We start from the raw sequence: 19,926 nt of genomic DNA, 5'->3' as shown, positions 1-19,926 counted from the left end.
GCAGAACAATGGTAGCACGTACCTATGGTGTCATCACTGCCAATAAAAAAGTTTTCTGCAGCTTCTACAGATTAATCTGCTCCTTCTGCCTCTGCAGACCCTTATCATGACTAGAGTTGAGCGACTTTTGGTTTTTTAGGGTCGCGTTTCGTTTCGTGAAACCCGACTTTTCCAAAAGTCGGGTCGAGCAAGATCGTCCGATTATAGGGAAAAGTCGGGGTCGTCCCGAAACACGAAACCTAATGTAAGTCAATGGGGAATAAAAGTCGGCAGTGAGAGGAGGACAGGAAACACACCTACAGTGCCCATTTAAATGCCAAAAGCATCAATTCTTCTTACTTAAGCTTGTCAACCTTAATTAACTTCATAATACAAGTTACGCACTGAAAAATGGGGGTTATTTGGCTAAAGTTGTGGGGGGGGGAGGGCTGGCTGCAGGTTTTCATGTGCCCTGGGCGAAAGAGCGCCCCTTTAACACATACCACAACTCATCATGTTCCGATACGGCAGATAAATAGCGGTATAGTACAATGAAAAATACCTCACTTTTTACATCTCATGACGAGGCCCATCTATTTCTCCATACAGAATCATTGGTCCCATATAATGTTTGAAACAGAATATGATGAGCTCCACATAATGCTACAGTATATGTTGGTCCCCATGGATGAAGCTCCACTGTCTTATGGGCCCAAATAATGCTCCAAACATAATGGGCCCCATTTCTAATGCTCTAGTGTATAATGGGCCCTGTAAATGCTGCTCCAGTGTCTGATGTCCACCTTTGGAATGTTCCAGTGTATGGTGGGCCCCATCTATCATTCTCCAGAGTATAGTGCTCCCCAAAAATTGCTGTCCCAACATTGAAAACAATCAAATAAGTCTCCTCGCTAGGGAATCCCTGTACTTGTCTGGACAGGTGCTGTAGCTTGCTTAACAGCTCGCCAGCCGTTCTCACGCCCAGTATGGATTGCACGTGATTGCACAAAGGTTAGAAAGGGTACCGTATCCCTGGATAACATGTATGGATAGCGTACACATTCAAAATATATGTCTCAGGAGGCAGGCTCAGACGGTGTTAGGCCCAGTATGGATTGCACGTGATTGCACAAAGGTTAGAAAGGGTACCGTATCCCTGGATAACATGTATGGATAGCGTACACATTCAAAATATATGTCTATACAGCATGAGGCAGGCTCAGACGGTGTTAGGCCCAGTATGGATTGCACGTGATTGCACAAAGGTTAGAAAGGGTACCGTATCCCCGGATAACATGTATGGATAGCGTACACATTCAAAATATATGTCTATACAGCATGAGGCAGGCTCAGACGGTGTTAGGCCCAGTATGGATTGCACGTGATTGCACAAAGGTTAGAAAGGGTACCGTATCCCTGGATAACATGTATGGATAGCGTACACATTCAAAATATATGTCTATACAGCATGAGGCAGGCTCAGACGGTGTTAGGCCCAGTATGGATTGCACGTGATTGCACAAAGGTTAGAAAGGGTACCGTATCCCTGGATAACATGTATGGATAGCGTACACATTCAAAATATATGTCTATACAGCATGAGGCAGGCTCAGACGGTGTTAGGCCCAATATGGATTGCACGTGATTGCACAAAGGTTAGAAAGGGTACCGTATCCCCGGATAACATGTATGGATAGCGTACACATTCAAAATATATGTCTATACAGCATGAGGAAGGCTCAGGCGGTGTCAGGCCCAGTATGGATTGCACGTGATTGCACAAAGGTTAGAAAGGGTACCGTATCCCCGGATAACATGTATGGATAGCGTACACATTCAAAATATATGTCTATACAGCATGAGGCAGGCTCAGACGGTGTTAGGCCCAGTATGGATTGCACGTGATTGCACAAAGGTTAGAAAGGGTACCGTATCCCTGGATAACATGTATGGATAGCGTACACATTCAAAATATATGTCTATACAGCATGAGGCAGGCTCAGACGGTGTTAGGCCCAGTATGGATTGCACGTGATTGCACAAAGGTTAGAAAGGGTACCGTATCCCTGGATAACATGTATGGATAGCGTACACATTCAAAATATATGTCTATACAGCATGAGGCAGGCTCAGACGGTGTTAGGCCCAGTATGGATTGCACGTGATTGCACAAAGGTTAGAAAGGGTACCGTATCCCCGGATAACATGTATGGATAGCGTACACATTCAAAATATATGTCTATACAGCATGAGGCAGGCTCAGACGGTGTCAGGCCCAGTATGGATTGCACATGATTGCACAAAGGTTAGAAAGGGTACCGTATACCTGGATAACATGTATGGATAGCGTACACATTCAAAATATATGTCTCAGGAGGCAGGCTCAGATGGTGTCAGGCACAGTATGGATTGCACGTGATTGCACAAAGGTTAGAAAGGGTACCGTATCCCTGGATAACATGTATGGATAGCGTACACATTCAAAATATATGTCTATACAGCATGAGGAAGGCTCAGACGGTGTTAGGCCCAGTATGGATTGCACGTGATTGCACAAAGTTTAGAAAGGGTACCGTATCCCCGGATAACATGTATGGATAGCGTACACATTCAAAATATATGTCTCAGGAGGCAGGCTCAGACGGTGTCAGGCACAGTATGGATTTGACGGCCCAGATTACACAGCGGAGGAGCAGGGAGAGGTAAAGATTGCAAATGCTGGGGCCCTGCCCAAGCAAGGGGGGCCCACTCATGGGCGTCGGTACTGGCACTGGGCCCCTCATAGTACAGCGGTGTGTCTGACGGCGGGTGTGCACCACCACCGTCAGAGACACTTGATTGCACTATGAGGGACCCTGTGCCAGTGCCCGCGCCCAAGAGTCGGCCTACCCACCTGTCCAGGGCAACGGCACTCGCACGGTGTCGTGCGGTAGGTGGTGACCCCGGCCATGGGGGGGGAGGCAGCACAGTTAGGGAGTTTTAGAAAGTGGCATATGTTGATGTTGGACATTCAGCTGATGCAAAAGGCGAAATAGGTGAAGTACCAGGAAAAGGTGGACCAAAGCAAGCCATTTTTCTGTCACCCTATGTGTCATCAGGGGAAGGTGGGACAAAATCCTTGGAAACCCATGCGTGGTTCATTTTAATGAAGGTTAGATCATCCACATTTTGGGTTGACAGACGGGTCCTTTTTTCTGTCAGGATTGATCCAGCTGCACTGAAGACTCTTTCCGATAGCACACTTGCAGCTGGGCAAGCGAGCTCCTGTAAGGCATATTGGGCCAATTCAGGCCAGGTGTCCAGTTTAGCGGCCCAATAGTCAAAGGGGAATGACCTGTGTGGGAGAACATCGACATGGGAGGAAAAGTAGTTTGTAACCATAGTTGACAACTGCTGTCTCCTGTCACTTTCCATCGATGCAGTATTACCAGTTGTGTGAGCGGTATTTGAAAAATCAGTCCACAACATTGTCATGAAACCCCTGTCTCCAACGCCACTTCTGCTGTGTGCACCACGAACACCTCTGCCAAGCTGCCCCCGGCCCGTACGGCTCGTGTGAGAACCATCACCGCTGCTGTGTGCTGGGAATGCCTCAAGCAACCGATTTACCAGAGTTGCTTGTTTATTAGCCAATATTAGGTCAAGGTTCTCCTGTGGCATGATGTTTTGTAATTTGCCTTTATAGCGTGGATCCAGGATGCTGGCCAACCAGTAGTCGTCATCGTTCATCATTTTGGCAATGCGGGGGTCCCTTTTTAGGATCCGCAATGCATAATCTGACATGTGGGCCAATGTTCCCGGTGTCAATGATGCACTGCGAGTGCTGGGTGGAGGAGCACTTTCTGGCAAATCCACATCCCTCCAGTCAGGCACAAACCCTGTACCAGACCTTGCCACGCCAACATTTTCACTTGCCCCACGAGATGCATCCTCCTCCCCTAAGTAATCATCCCCATCATCCTCCTCCTTCTCCTCTTCTTCCTCCACCTAGTCCAGGAGAGGTCCCTGAGCAGACAATGGCTGAATGTCATCAAGGATTCCCTCCTCCTCTTCCTCCTCATCAACATTGGCTGCAGACGCCTGCTCCTTAAGGTGCGTCAAAGTTTGCATGAGCAGACGCATAAGTGGGATGCTCATGCTTAGGATGGCGTCGTCTGCGCTTACCAGCCGTGTGCATTCCTCAAAACACTGAAGGACTTTACAAAGGTCTTTCAGCTTCGACCACTGCACGCCTGTCAACTCCATGTCTGCTCTCAAAGTGCCTGGCCGTGTATCCTCCCACAAATGCATTATGGCCTGCCTCTGCTCGCACAGCCGCTCCACCATGTGCAGGGTGGAGTTCCACCTTGTTGCAATGTCGATAATGAGGCGGTGGTTGGGAAGGTGGAGCAATCGCTGCAGCTTCTGCATACGAACGGAGTGTACAGGCGACCGGCGGATGTGCGCGCACAGTCTTCGCACCTTCTGGAGCAGGGCTGTTAACTCCGGATAATTTTTGAGGAAGCACTGCACCACCAGGTTCAAGGTGTGAGCCAAGCAAGGTATGTGGCTGAGTTTTGAAAGGGCTATGGCTGCCACAAAATTACGGCTGTTATCACTAACTACCTTGCCTGCCTCAAGATGTACACTGCCCAGCCATGACTCAGTTTGTCGCTTCAAGTACTCGGCCAGCACCTCGGTGGTGTGTCTGTCGCCCAAACACATCATCTGCAACACAGCCTGCTGACGCTTTCCACTAGCTGCTCGATAGGGGGACACATCGTGTGCAACAGTGGCAGCTGCAGATGGAGTGCTCGTACGACTGCGCTCTGTGGACGAGCTTTCGCTTCTGGAGGAGGAGGAGGAGGAGGGTCGAACGCCTACAGCCAACTGTTTCCTATACCGTGGGCTAGGCAGCACTGTCCCACCACCGCTGTCCCCTGAGGACCCTGCATCCACCACATTAACCCAGTGCGCAGTGATGGACACGTAACGGCCCTGGCCATGCCGACTGGACCATGCATCAGTTGTGAGGTGCACCTTTCCGCTCACTGACTGCTTGAGTGCATGGACAATGCGGTCTTTCACATGATGGTGGAGGGCTGGGATGGCTTTGCGAGAGAAGAAGTGGCGACTGGGTAGGTCATAGCGTGGTACTGCATAGGCCATGAGTTCGCGGAAAGCTGTGCTTTCCACCAACCGAAAGGGCATCATCTCAAACGAGATTAGTTTGGCAATGTGGGCGTTCAAACCCAGTGTACGCGGATGAGAGACTGAGTACTTTCTTGACCTACTCATAGTGTCTGGGAGGGTGAGCTGGACTTGAGAGCTGCATATGGTGGAAGTAGCGGTGGACAGGGCGGACTGAGAGAGGGTTGATGATGGTGATGGAGTTGGTGTTCTTTCTGATGGCCTAGAATCAGTCTTTCGTTGATATAACAGTGGGATTCCCTGACTGCTGTGGTCTTGCAACGACACCTCAACATTTGCTGCTGTGCTAACCGGTGGGCTTACAGTGGGGGAAACAATGTAGCGTTGCTGACTACCTTCGTTGTGATCAGTTGCACATGTGGCACTTGAGGTTTGGTGTTGTGTCCACGCTTGCAAGTGCATGCTGGTTAAATGTCTAAGCATGCAACTGGTATTCAAATTTTTCAGATTTTTCCCTCGGCTAAAGGTCTTTGCGCACTTCTTACAGATAACCTTGGCCTGATCATGAGGATTTTGTTCAAAAAAGTGCCACACTGCACTCTTCCTACTTTGGCAGACATTTTGCGGCCTAGCACGCTGTGATCTTTTGACCCTCTGGACAAGCTGTCCAGCAACTCTTTTGATGTTTGGAACCTGTCTTTGGAGTGCTCCGGGCCTGCCAGATAACAGCTGTTGCGATGTCGATGTCTGCTGTGGATGCTCCTCATCTGAGCTATTGGAAGCAGCACCCTCTTCCCCCAATGGATGCCAATCTGGGTCAACAACTGGGTCATCCATCACCTCCTCTTCTATGTCATGTGCACCTTTCTCTGTGTCACCGTGTATGGTGGTATAGTGTGCGGGAAGGGGCACCTGAGTCTCATCAGGGTCAGAATCTGGCTCTGTACACTGCGAGGACAATGTAGTGCTCTGAGTGAATGTACCAGCAGAATCATCCATCAGCGGCTGTGCATCAGTGCACTCCATGTCAGATTCATCTTGGCCTGGGTAATTCACCATTTCACTTGATAATCCAGGCATGGTATGTGAAAACAGATCCATGGAGTAATCAGTAGTATGGCCTGCGTCATCCTTCAATCTTGGTTGGGGTGAAGGACACAAGGAAAGGTGTGGTTCATGAACATGAGCCTCCAATGATGACTCAGTGCTTTTACTTTTTACAACTGAAGAAGAGGAGGCGATAGAGCTGGAGGCTGAGTCAGCAATGTAAGACAAAACTTTTTCCTGATGCTCTGCCTTTAAAAGCGGTTTGCCAACTCCTAGAAAACTAAGCGTTCGAGGCCTTATGTAGCCAGACGATGACGCAGGGTCAGCACCTCCTGCATTCGGTCCTATTTTGCTCTTGCCACTACCATCAGATCCACCACCAACACCATCATTACCAGCTGCCAACCCCCGCCCAATTCCACGGCCTCTTCCACCAGCCTTCCTCATTTTTGGTAGAAATGTTGACAAAATCCAACAAACTATATAGTAATGTAAAACAAGGTACAAGGTGTCTATAGGACAGGGGAGATTTAGAATTTCTGCACACACTTGTGGACAGTGGACACTTTTGGATTGTGTGAGGCCCACTGATATCTGAGCGCTATGTGACAGGCTCAATGGCACAGCTGCCTGTGACCAAAGTGACGAGAGGATAATGGAGATTTTGAATCTCTGCGCACACTTTTGGACACTGGACACTTGTGGATTGTGTGAGGCCCACTGATATCTGAGCGCTATGTGACACGCTCGATGGCACAGCTGCCTGTGACCAAAGTGACGAGAGGATAATGGAGATTTTGAATCTCTGCGCACACTTTTGGACACTGGACACTTGTGGATTGTGTGAGGCCCACTGATATCTGAGCGCTATGTGACACGCTCAATGGCACAGCTGCCTGTGACCAAAGTGACGAGAGGATAATGGAGATTTTGAATCTCTGCGCACACTTTTGGACACTGGACACTTGTGGATTGTGTGAGGCCCACTGATATCTGAGCGCTATGTGACACGCTCGATGGCACAGCTGCCTGTGACCAAAGTGACGAGAGGATAATGGAGATTTTGAATCTCTGCGCACACTTTTGGACACTGGACACTTGTGGATTGTGTGAGGCCCACTGATATCTGAGCGCTATGTGACACGCTCGATGGCAGAGCTGCCTGTGACCAAAGTGACGAGAGGATAATAGAGATTTTGAATCTCTGCGCACACTTTTGGACACTGGACACTTGTGGATTGTGTGAGGCCCACTGATATCTGAGAGCTATGTGACACGCTCGATGGCACAGCTGCCTGTGACCAAAGTGACGAGAGGATAATGGAGATTTTGAATCTCTGCGCACACTTTTGGACACTGGACACTTGTGGATTGTGTGAGGCCCACTGATATCTGAGCGCTATGTGACACGCTCGATGGCACAGCTGCCTGTGACCAAAGTGACGAGAGGATAATGGAGATTTTGAATCTCTGCGCACACTTTTGGACACTGGACACTTGTGGATTGTGTGAGGCCCACTGATATCTGAGCGCTATGTGACACGCTCGATGGCACAGCTGCCTGTGACCAAAGTGACGAGAGGATAATGGAGATTTTGAATCTCTGCGCACACTTTTGGACACTGGACACTTGTGGATTGTGTGAGGCCCACTGATATCTGAGCGCTATGTGACAGGCTCGATGGCACAGCTGTGACCAAAGTGACGAGAGGATAATGGAGATTTTGAATCTCTGCGCACACTTTTGGACACTGGACACTTGTGGATTGTGTGAGGCCCACTGATATCTGAGCGCTATGTGACAGGCTCGATGGCACAGCTGTGACAAAAGTGACTAGAGGATAAGGGAGATTGGATTGCTTTTAAAAAAGCAGTTTGCGGAGCAGTGGGTAAACAGCAATGCCAGCGTGTCAGGAAGCCTTAGAAGGCAGCCCAACAACCAACACCACTGATACACCACAATATAGCCTCCCCTTGCACTGCACACACAGTGACTTGTGTGTTGTGCAGGCCAAATCGCTAGCAGCAGAAGCAGTTTTTTTGTCTTCTTCCCTGCCTAACGCTCTCCCTACAGAATCAGCAGCAACCTCTCCCTATACTAAGATCGGCAGAAGTAAGATGGCGGTCGGCGTGCACGCCCTTTTATACCCCCTGTGACGCCCACCAAAGCAAGCCAATCACTTGCATGCCCTTCTGAAAGATGGTGGTGACCCGTGCCTAGGTCATCACGTTGCCCACAGTGTCCGTGGATCCTGATTGGCTGAAAAAGAGCGCAAAACAAACTTTTGAAACGCGACTTTGGCGCGTAAGTCGCCGACCTCGTGGCCGACCTCATCCTAGGGTCGGGTTTCGTTTCATGAAACCCGACTTTGCCAAAAGTCGGCGACTTTTGAATTTTTTCGACCCGTTTCGCTCAACTCTAATCATGACAACATAATGTCTTCCATTCTCCTTTTCCAGAATCTAAATATTCATGAAAAAAACAACTTTTATCTGCTGCACCATGACTTACATTGTTAAAGGAAATCTGTCACCCCATTTTTGGCCTGTTAGCTGCGGCCACAGTAGATAAGTACAGAATTCTCTAATTCTGTAGATAAGCCCCCCCCTGATGCAACCTGAAAGATAAGAAAAACAAGTTAGATTATACTCACCGGGGGGGCGGGGGGCGGTGGGTGTCGCGGTCCGGGTCAGGCGCCTCCCATCTTCTAGTGATGATGTCCTCCTTCTTACTTCTGCCGCTGCTCCTGCACAGGCGTACTTTGTCTGCCCTGTTAAGGGCAGAGTAAAGTACTGCAGTGCGCAGGCGCCGGACCTCTCTGACCTTTCCCAGCACCTGCGCACTGCAGTACTTTACTCTGTCCTCAACAGGGCAGAGCAGTGCGCCTGCACAGGAGCCGCAGCAGAAGTAAGGAGGAGGACGTCATCGCTAGAAGATGGGAGGTGCCGGACTGGACCGCGACACCCATCCAACCAGACCGCGCACCCCGGTGAGTATAATCTAACTCGTTTTTCTTATCTTTCAGGTTACATCGGGGCCTTATCTACAGCATTACAGAATGCTGTAGATAAGCCCCTGATGGCGGTGTCGGCAGCTGATAGGCCAAAAATGGGGTTACAGATTCCCTTTAATAGCACCAGTTGATGTAAATGACCTTACGTAACCTGTATTTGGTTAGGTTGAAGCGCAAAATGAGAAAAACTGAATTCCGCTATTTTTTTTTTTCATTTTGATTTTACAGTGTTCACAATGCGGTATAAATATTATTTTAACTATATTCAGAGTCAATGCAATAATGGTGATACCTTACAGAGATTAGAATCTCTGCCATAGTACTCTCCATCTTGGATGGCTCAAGGCCTTCAGCCAACAGGACGGCGAGGACAAGTTGATGTCAGCATCCCGCCATAGGCACTGCATTACTCTGCCATTGTTTAGACATGAAGAAGAAGACTTGGTTGAGACTTGTTTTTTTTTTATTATGTGTTAAAGGGAATTTGTTAGCAGGTTTGTGCTCTGTATTTTGAGGATAGTATGAGATAGGGGTTAAAACAAAGAATTCAATGATGTGTCACGTCAGTTGTTGTTTACTTACAATGAAGGTTTTATCATCTGGTGATTATCATTACTGGGACAAACAGCAATCTGACTTTGCCCACTCCTGTGATCAGCAGCACATTGTCTATACACAATGGACATGCAGAGCCTGGTGTGGGAGGGACTAGCTTCCTCAGCTCTGCTGTATTGCTAAATCTAAGAACTCAGATTGTGTCAGAATGGCTACAGCCAGTAAACCAAGTGAAAAATCGTTGGATTCAGGGTCTCTTTGCATATGGCATGCTGCTCTCAGGTGATGTGCACTTAGGAGACAATATTTTATTTTAAGGGGTAGTGAGAACAATATTATTTAATAAGGGGCTAATCACAGCATTTTATGGGGCACTTATGACATTTTTATTAATTAACATGAAATTACAGGCTTCAAAGAAGCACACAATAATCCTGTTAAGGGAGCACATAGGGGACATTACAAAGAGATCAAAACTCTGAGCATTTTTACTTGTTAAAGGCGGTCTGTCAATAAAATCAACCCCCAAAAATGCATATACAGGCATGCAGGGCTTTGAAAGCTAAATCCACCAACATCTTTATGTCTGTTACTACATTCCCGGGAAATCAGCATTTCAATTAATATGCAAATTAGGTGCTACAGTATGTGCTCTGCAATTTTGTTTTCCTGCTTAGCACCAACCTCTTGAGTCTGATTGGTAGCTCACTGTCTGTGTGACATCAAGCACCCTGTAAAAAATATCCATAGTGAGATAAAGTAGCTAGTGCTAGGTGGGGAAACAATCATGGGAAGCAGAAGCTTGTAAAATGTTCTGTCACACTGTCATGGGTATGTCACGGGAAAGCAGAAGATGAGGAAACTGGGCTCCTGCACTGCCCCTAGGACTAAAGGGGGCCCTATCTGTCCTTAACTTGGAGGTACGACAGAAAAATGAAACTGACATATCTGGGACATGCGTCGACTAAGCTTCATGGCCCGAGTTTTTCACGGTTCCAACGCCAACAGAACCTGAGAAATGGATTTCTATTGAACCGTGTGAAATAACTAGTTCGAGTTTGGTTTTGAATGCTCGCCAACAACAAGCTGGAAAAGAAAATACTATGTGTGTTTCTATATGAGGTACCCTCTGTGAGATATGGTTATTATAAGTTACAGAACCAGATCATTAACTCTGAGCTAGGGTGAGGACTGTCACAAGCCAGCCCCTTTAGTGATGTCACCAGCCCAAAGTTATAAGGTATTTTCCCCTACTCCCTCATTCATTCTAGCCTGGGATGCCATGCCAATAAAATCTCAAATAAATGGTGATGTTTGGCTCCTCCTCCCCGCATGGTTCTGCCTGAAATGATCTAAGCAATATGTAAGTTTATCTCTGTTTTTAAATCCCTTTTATTTGTAGTTGCTTTGTACATACTGTTATTGTCTCATATCATAAAACCTTTTTATCTTCTGTAAACACTGCCCATCTTTTGGGAATAAACTATAAAATTTATTAGGTCTGTCTCCTTGCTCTGTGACAAATTCACGTGCCTATAAGCTAATTACGCTACTGATTTGGGTTGGCTTTGAACCCCTCTATTAATTTTAAATATTGATAAGAGAAATCATAAACTGGTGGCAGTGAAGTGTGCTCTGGGCAGGTGGGCTAGCTGGCAGTGACGGAAAGGGGTTTTATAAGCTGGTTTGTCTGGCTGCGACCAGGACTAGTTATAATACCTTCACTGCAGTGGCCTAATAGCCAGTGCACAACAAGTAGCCCGTCTGGTGACTAATTATCCTAGGTGTAGTTACCTGACTGACCCGAGGGTAAGGGGGCAACGGAGAGTTGTGAGTTCCAAAGTGGAACTGAAAAGTGCGATATACATAGAATCCTAGCAGCCTGTAACCTATTGTGGCAGCGGTGGGATAACAAAAATAAGCCCCCCTGCAGTAAATTGTTAGGGCAAGACTAGCTTGCTTTTTTTATCACATGGTGCTAGCTGTGGGATAACTAAGATAAGCCCCATGTGCCAGTGATAGCTGTGTGCGGCCAAAGGTCACACCCCCTGATTGTGACACTCCTGCCAAGCTGGACATCAGTGAATGAACCAACGTCGACACCCAACCTCAGGCTCAGCAACAGAAAAGTCTAAGACTGCACAATAGACTCCCCAGTGTGAACAGTGTCCGAAGCCGGCATGACACCCACCCAGGGTTCTAACAAATAGAGCGAGCTATTTCAAATGTTTATTTCTCTTACTGTTGATGATTATGGCTTATAGCCAATGAAAACCCAAAAGTTATTATATGAGTAAATTAGAATAATTAACAAAAAACACCTGCAAAGGCTTCCTAAGCATTTAAAAAGGTCCCTTAGTCTGTGTCAGCTGGCTCCACAATCATGGGGAAGACTGCTGACTTGACAGATGTCCAGAAGGCAGTCATTGACACACTCCACAATGAGGGTAAGTCACAAAAGTTCGTTGCTAAAGAAGTCGGCTGTTCACAGAGTGCTGTATCCAAGAATATTAATGGAAAGTTGAGTGGAAGGAAAAAGTGTCGTAGAAAAAGGAGCACAAGTAACCGGGATAACCGCAGCCTTGAAAGGATTGTTAAGAAAAGGCCATTTAAAAATTCACAAGAGTGGACTGCTGATGAGTCATTGCTTCAAGAGTTACCGCACAGAGATGAAATAAAAAAATACAGCCAACAGCACACAGATTAGATAGAGGGATGCATGCTCCAAAAGTCCCGGGACCCAACAGGAACCATGACTCACAGAAAATAAGAAGAAGGCACAGCATCCAATCCGGGTGAAAAAAGTCAATCCATTTATTCTGCCATCAGTAAATTGACTTTTTTCACCCAGATTGGATGCTGTTCCTTCTTATTTACCGCACAGAGATGTCTGCACGACATGTGCTACAAGTGTCGCATTCCTTGTGTCAAGCCACGCATGTACAATAGACAACGCCAGAAGCGTCTTACTGGGCCAAGGAGAAAAAGAACTGGACTGTTGTCAGTGGTCCAAGGTGTTGCTTTCAGATGAAAGTAAATTTTGCATTTCATTTGGAAATCAAGGTCCCAGAGTCTGGAGGAATTGTGGAGAGGCCACAATCCAAGCTGCTGCAGGTCTAGTGTGAAGTTTCCACAATCAGTGATGGTTTGGGGAGTCATGTCATCTGCTGGTGTAGATCCACTGTGTTTTATCAAGACCAAAGTCAGCGCAGCCATATAGCAGGACATTTTAGAGCAATTCATGCTTCCCTCTGCCGACAAGCTTTTTGGAGATGGAAATTTCATTCTCCAGCAGGACTTGGCACCTGTTCACACTGCCAAAAGTACCAATACCTGGTGTACACACAGCAGTATCACTGTGCTTGATTGGCAGCAAACTCACCTGACCTTAACCCCATAGAGAATCAATGGCATATTGTCAATAGGAAGATTAGAGACACCAGACCCAACAACGCAGACGAGCTGAAGGCTGTTATCAAAGCAACCTGGGCTTCTAATATAGAATCATAGAATCGTAGAGTTGGAAGGGGCCTCCTGGGCCATCTGGTCCAACCCCCTGATCAAAGCAGGATTCTCTAAATCATCCCAGACAGATATCTGTCCAGCCTCTGTTTGAAGACTTTTATTGAAAGCGAACTCACCACCTCTCGTGGCAGCCTGTTCCACTCATTGATCACTCTAACTGTCAAAAAGTTTTTTTCTAATATCTAATCTGTGTCTCCTCCCATTCAGTTTCATCCCGTTGCATCTAGTCTTTCCTTGTGCAAATGAGAATAAAGATGATCCTTCTGCAATGTGACAGCCCTTGAGATATTTGTAGACAGTTATTAAGTCTCCTCTCTGTCTTCTCTTTTGCAAGCTAAACATTCCCAAATCCTGCAACCTTTCCTTATAAGACAGGGTTTGCAGACCGGTCACTATTCTGGTCGCTCTTTTCTAAACTTGCTCCAGTTTGTTGATGTCTTTTTTAAAATGTGGTGCCCAAAACTGGACACAGTATTCCAGATGAGATCTGACCAAAGAGGAGTAGAGGGCAATAATGACTTCACGTGATCTAGACTGTATGCTTCTGTTAATACATCCTAGAATTGCATTTGCCTTTCTTGCAGCTGCATCACACTGTTGACTCATATTCAGTCTGTGATCTATTAGTATACTCAAGTCTTTTTCACATGGGCTGTTGTTTAGCCCTATTCCTAACATTCTGTATATGCTTTTTTCATTTTTATTGCCCAGATGTAGTACTTTGCATTTTTCCCTGTTAAAAACCATTCTGGCTCATCTTTCATCGTTTTTAAGAAATCTCAAGATGGAAGAGGCCAGGAGCCATTTGGTGAGCTGCATTTCTTGCTACATGTTCACAGATTTACCAGTGGAAAAGCCAAACTTCACATGCCACAAATGCAAGCTTGTGTCCCTGTTGGAGGAAAAGTTGCAAAATCTCGAAGAGAGGTTAGCTACGTTGAAGATCATTAAGGAAGGTGAAGAGTTCTTGGACAGAGCAGAATTATCTCTTCATGTTACAGAAAGAGAAGAAATTCGAAGTGCACCTGAAGAAACAGAGGAATGGAGACATGTGACCCAGAGAAGCAGGAGGATCAGGAGGCAGTCAGCACCCATACTGCTCAGGAACCAGTACCAGGCTCTCACGCAGGAAAACGATGAAGAAATACATCAGGATAAGACTTTGCCAACAAACAGCAACCTTGTACGCCTTCAGAGTCCTCCTGGATGGAGAAAGAAAAATGTTGTGAAGAAGAAACGGAGAGTGGTGGTCATGGGGGATTCCCTGCTGAGAGGAACAGAGGCCGCTATCTGCAGACCGGATATAACTACAAGAGAAATGTGCTGTCTTCCAGGTGCAAAAATTAAAGATGTGTCTGACAGGATATCAGGACTCTTCAGACCTACAGATGACTACCCATTCCTGCTACTACATGTGGGGACAAATGACACCGCAAGAAACGACCTGGAAATCATCTGCAGAGACTTTGAAGACTTAGGCAAGAAAGTGAAAGAACTGGGAGCGCAGGTGGTCTTCTCTTCCATCCTCCCAGTGGATGGCCATGGAACAAGGAGGTGGAATAAGATTCTGCAGGTGAACAACTGGCTACGTCGTTGGTGCCGTCAGCAACGATTTGGATTTCTGGATCACGGAGTGAACTACTTATACGATGGACTACTTGCTAGAGATGGGGTGCACCTTACGAAGACTGGAAAGCATGTATTTGGAAGTCGCCTTGCTACACTTGTAAGGAGAGCTTTAAACTAGAACAACATGGGAAGGGAAGCAAAAGACCAGAAAAAGCCATACACCTGACAAATGCTATTGAGAACTCTGCTATTAGAAGTGGAAAGGAAGAACAAAGACGAAAGAATCTAATTAATAAAAATATTGGAGAAAGAGAAACCAATCACAAACTAAAATGTTTCTATACTAATGCACAAAGCATGGGCAACAAACAAGGAGAATTGGAACTACTAACACAGGAAAAGAAATATGATGTCATTGGAATCACTGAAACTTGGTGGGACATACACATGATTGGAATACAAGACTAGAAGGATACAACTTATTTGCAAGAAACAGACTTGATAAACGAGGAGGGGGTGTCGCATTGTATGTTAGAAACGCGTATATCTGCACAGAGATTGAAGCTTCAGAGACTGGGAGTTCTGTGGAAACTGTTTGGGTAAGAATACAAGGACAGAACAACGGAAAGGACACCATTGTAGGCATTTACTACAGGCCGCCTGTGCAAGCTGAAGCTATGGATGAACTCTTTATGCATCAAATGGCCAAGTTCTCCAAAAAATATGACATAGTTGTCATGGGAGATTTCAACTATCCAGACATTTGTTGGGAATCTCTCTCAGGCAAAACTAACAGGTCAAGGAAATTCTTATCCTCTCTTGCTGACAACTTTATCTTCCAAAAGGTAAGGGAGAAAACAAGGGGAACTGCTACCTTGGATCTAATCCTTATAAACAGGGAGGAAATGGTTGAGGAGGTAAAAGTGGCTGGGACCCTAGGAGGTAGCGACCATGCTATTTTAGAATTTTGGATAACTAGAGCTGGAAGACCTGTGAAGACTCAGACGTCAAGGTTAGATTTCAGAAAGGCAGATTTTAAGGGATTCAGAAAGAGAATTGGAGGGATCCAATGGCTGGATATCCTTAAAGACAAAAATGTCCAGGAAGGATGGGAAATCTTGAAAAATGAAATTCTCAAAGCACAGTTGTTAACAATTCCGAAAAGAGGGAAGAATAGGAAGCATTTAAGGAAACCAGGATGGATGAACACAGAACTTAAGCACATGCTAAAAAGGAAGAAAAAAATGTTTATAAAATGGAAAGAGGGAGGCATATCTAAAGAAGAATATAATGCTGTCTGCAGAACCTGCAGGGCACAAATCAGATTAGCTAAAGCTGAAAATGAACTGAGGCTTGCAAGAGATGTCAAAAGCAATAATAAAGGATTTTGGGGATATGTCAAAAGTAAAAGAAAAGTCAAAGATGCTATAGGATTTTTACAGGATGAAAATGATGAAATGGTAAGACAGGATGTTGAGAAGGCTGAACTTTTAAATTCCTATTTTGCATCTGTTTTCTCTCAGAAAGGAAATGCAACATCAACTGTTATTCACTGTCCTATTAAGGGAATAGAAGAATCCAGGATATCTATAAACAGAAAGATAGTGAGGAAACACTTAGCTAACCTAAATGAATTCAAGTCTCCAGGTCCAGATGAATTACACCCCAGAGTACTGAAGGAGATAGCAGAAGAAATTTTTGAATCCCTCTCCATAATCTTTGAAAATTCTTGGAGAACAGGAGAAGTGCCAGAAGACTGGAGAAGAGCAAATGTTGTTCCTATCTTCAAAAAGGGGAAGAAGGTGGACCCAGGCAACTATAGGCCGGTGAGTCTGACTTCTATTCCAGGAAAGATCTTTGAACAAATTATTAAACAACATGTATGTCAATACCTGGATAAGAATGAAGTGATTAAACAGAGTCAGCATGGGTTTCTAACTAATAAGTCATGTCAGACTAACTTAATTTCCTTCTATGACGGTATCACTGATTGGGTGGATCAAGGAAATGCTGTAGATATAGTATATCTTGACTTCAGCAAAGCATTTGACAAAGTCTCTCATACAATCCTTATTGAAAAAATGACTAAGTATGGAATGGACAAGGCAACTGTTAGGTGGATTCATAACTGGCTTAGTGATCGGACCCAAAGAGTGGTCGTAAATGGCTGCACATCCAGTTGGAAGAATGTCTCAAGTGGGGTACCACAGGGCTCTGTCCTGGGCCCTGTATTGTTCAACATCTTTATCAACGATTTAGATGAAGGAATTGAGGGTAAACTGATTAAATTTGCTGATGACACAAAGCTAGGAGGGATAGCTAATACTAGAGAAGAGAGAGAGAGGATTCAAAAAGATTTAAATAAACTGGAGAAGTGGGCAGCAACTAACAGAATGGTTTTTAACAGGGAGAAATGCAAAGTACTACATCTGGGCAATAAAAATGAAAAAAGCATATATAGAATGGGAGGAATAGGGCTAAGTGACAGCACATGTGAAAAAGACTTGGGTATACTAATAGATCACAGACTGAATATGAGTCAACAGTGTGATGCAGCAGCAAAAAAGGCAAATGCAATTCTAGGATGTATTAACAGAAGCATACAGTCTAGATCACGTGAAGTCATTATTTCCCTCTACTCCTCTTTGGTCAGACCTCATCTGGAATATTGTGTCCAGTTTTGGGCACCACATTTTAAAAAAGACATCAACAAACTGGAGAAAGTTCAGAAAAGAGCGACCAGAATGGTGACCGGTCTGCAAACCCTGTCTTATGAGGAAAGGTTGCAGGATTTGGGAATGTTTAGTTTGCAAAAGAGAAGACTGAGAGGAGACTTAATAGCTGTCTACAAATATCTAAAGGGCTGTCACATTGTAGAAGGATCAACTTTATTCTCATTTGCACAAGGAAAGACTAGAAGCAATGGGATGAAACTGAATGGGAAGAGACACAGATTAGATATTAGAAAAAACTTTTTGACAGTTAGAGTGATCAATGAGTGGAACAGGCTGCCACGAGAAGTGGTGAGTTCTCCTTCAATGGAAGTCTTCAAACAGAGGCTGGACAGACATCTGACTGGGATGATTTAGCGAATCCTGCTTTGAGCAGGGGGTTGGACCAGATGGCCCAGGAGGTCCCTTCCAACTCTACGATTCTATGATTCTATGTTAGTTGCTGCCCACTGCTCCAGTTTATTTATATCTTTTTGAATCTTCTCTCTCTCTTCTCTAGTATTAGCTATCCCTCGTAGCTTTGTGTCATCAGCAAATTTAATCAGTTTACCCTCAATTCCTTCATCTAAATAGTTGATAAAGATGTTGAACAATACAGGGCCCAGGACAGAGCCCTGTGGTACCCCACTTGAGACATTCTTCCAACTGGATGTGCAGCCATTTATGACCACTCTTTGGGTCCGATCACTAAGCCAGTTATGAATTCACCTAACAGTTGCCTTGTCCATTCCATACTTAGTCATTTTTTCAATAAGGATTGTGTGAGATACTTTGTCAAATGCTTTGCTGAAGTCAAGATATACTATATCTACAGCATTTCCCTGATCCACCCAATCAGTGATTTTGTCATAGAAGGAAATTAAGTTAGTCTGACATGACTTATTAGTTACAAATCCATGCTGACTCTGTTTAATCACTTCATTCTTATCCAGGTACTGGCATACATGTTGTTTAATAATTTGTTCAAAGATCTTTCCTGGAATAGAAGTCAGACTCACCGGTCTATAGTTGCCTGGGTCCACTTTCTTCCCCTTTTTGAAGATAGGAACAACATTTGCTCTTCTCCAGTCTTCTGGGACTTCTCCTGTTCTCCACGAATTTCAAAGATTATGGAGAGGAGTTTAAAAATTTCTTCTGCTATCTCCTTCAGTACTCTGGGGTGTAATTCAACTTGACCTGGAGACTTGGGTTAGCTAAGTGTTTCCTCACTATATTTCTGTTTATAGATATCCTGGATTCTTCTATTCCCTTAATAGGACAGTGAAGAATAGTTGATGTTACATTTCCTTTTTGAGAGAAAACAGATGCAAAATAGGAATTTAAAAGTTCGGCCTTCTCAACATCCTGTCTTACCATTTCATCATTTTCATCCTGTAAAAATCCTATAGCATCTTTGACTTTTCTTTTACTTTTGACATATCCCCAAAATCCTTTATTATTGCGTTTGACGTCTCTTGCAAGCCTCAATTCATTGTCAGCTTTAGTAATCTGATTCGTGCCCTGGAGGTTCTGCAGACAGCATTATATTCTTCTTTAGATATGCCTCCCTCTTTCCATTTTATAAACATTTCTTTCTTCATTTTTAGCATGTGCTTAAGTTCTGTGTTCATCCATCCTGGTTTCCTTAAACGCTTCCTATTCTTCCTTCTTTTCGGAATTATTGTGCATTGAGAATTTCATTTTTTAAGATTTCCCATCCTTCCTGGACATTTTTGTCCTTAAGGATATCCAGCCATTGGATCCCTCCAATTCTCTTTCTGAATCCCTTAAAATCTGCCTTTCTGAAATCTAACCTTGACGTCTGAGTCTTCACAGGTCTTCCGCCTCTAGTTATCCAAAATTCTAAAATAGCATGGTCGCTACCTCCTAGGGTCCCAGCCACTTTTACCTCCTCAACCATTTCCTCCCTGTTTATAAGGATTAGATCCAAGGCAGCAGTTCCCCTTGTTTTCTCTCCTACCTTTTGGAAGATAAAGTTGTCAGCAAGATGGGATAAGAATTTCCTTGACCTGTTAGTTTTGCCTGAGAGAGATTCCCAAAAAATGTCTGGATAGTTGAAATCTCCCATGACAACTATGTTATACTTTTTGGAGAACTTGGCCATTTGATGCATAAAGAGTTCATCCATATCATCAGCTTGCACAGGCGGCCTGTAGTAAATGCCTACAATGGTGTCCTTTCCATTGTTCTGTCCTTGTATTCTTACCCAGTTTCCACAGAACTCCCAGTCTCTGAAGCTTCAATCTCTGTGCAGATATACGTGTTGCTAACATACAATGCGACACCTCCTCCCCGTTTATCAAGTCTGTTTCTTACAAATAAGTTGTATCCTTCTAGCCTTGTATTCCAATCATGTGTATTGTCCCACCAAGTTT

The sequence above is a fragment of the Dendrobates tinctorius genome, unplaced genomic scaffold, assembly GCF_039654945.1.
Source record: "Dendrobates tinctorius isolate UK_male_01 unplaced genomic scaffold, ASM3965494v1 ptg000059l, whole genome shotgun sequence".
In the NCBI taxonomy this organism is placed as follows: domain Eukaryota; kingdom Metazoa; phylum Chordata; class Amphibia; order Anura; family Dendrobatidae; genus Dendrobates; species Dendrobates tinctorius.
Note: the sequence above shows the minus strand (reverse complement) of the source record.